Source organism: Morus notabilis, unplaced genomic scaffold, assembly GCF_000414095.1.
Source record: "Morus notabilis unplaced genomic scaffold, ASM41409v2 Scaffold156, whole genome shotgun sequence".
NCBI lineage: Eukaryota > Viridiplantae > Streptophyta > Magnoliopsida > Rosales > Moraceae > Morus > Morus notabilis.
The window spans coordinates 369,994-371,172 of NW_010361538.1; positions in this window are offsets into that span (position 1 = coordinate 369,994).

Consider the following 1,179-nt stretch of genomic DNA (forward strand, 5'->3'; position numbering starts at 1 on the left):
TTTTAACAATTTGAATAATGGCTTCATGTCTAAGCAACTACTATATTAATTTTTTGTTTTAAGAATAAGATAAAAAGAAAATTGCGAGAATACTAACAACATTTTCATCAATTCTACAAGATATTTTCAAACTTGGTGACTGTGAAGTAACCCTTCTTTCGCTCTCTCTACCAATCATGCAAGAAAAAGAGCAAAAATCGAATAGACAGAAAGTCTTTAAAGACTTTTTTTTTGTTTTGTTTTGTTTTGTTTTGTTTTGTTTTAAACAGCTCGTTCGTCTTTAATTATTTATTTTCATTAGTTTCTCAGTCTGTTCTCTGGGAAAAAGAAAGTAGTGTGATTTATAAGACTTGCAATCAGACAGTACTTATTTTTGCTACGAACTTCTATTTATGTTTTAATTAACATTCAATTCACATGAGCTTAAATTAGTATGGATATAATAATAAAGCACATATTAATTAAAGTGCATAATAAATTTTAGTTTTTTTTTTTTTTTTTTTTTTTTTTTTTTTTTGTTTTTTTGGATGAATCAATTTTGGTTTGATCATGCGTGTTTTTTCTGTTTCCCACTTTATTTTTCTTTTCGTATATAATCCCTTATTGTCGTTTTTACGATGTATATATTAAGATCGAAACAAACAATAAAAAAGAGATCATCAATTTTCCCAAATATATAACATATAACATATACAAACACATATAAGTACTGCATATTAATTCTTTTCTAAATTAATTAAATAGCTAATAATTAACTTGATAGTTTGGCTAGCTGTGCACCATTGTAAGGTCTTATCATAATTCGTACCTCAACAGTGAGAGCTGAATAAATGATAATATGTGTGTGTGTGTGTGTGTGTGTGTGTATATATATATATATATAGTACTGACAATAACTATATCTATATGGTAGCTAGTAGAATAAATATATTAATTGCCATGCTTTTTGCTCGTGGCTGAACAGAAACTTCTAATTAAACTCGGGTTTTTAAGTTCTCAAAAGTTAAGCTTCGGGATTCTATACACTCAACGAAAATCGTATTGGATGATCATGGAATGATTCTATCATATCAGCCTAACCATATACAGGAAGACAATATTATTGTTACAATCTGATTCCGGTGATATATATATATATATATACATATATATATATATATATGAAATTAATTTTCCACG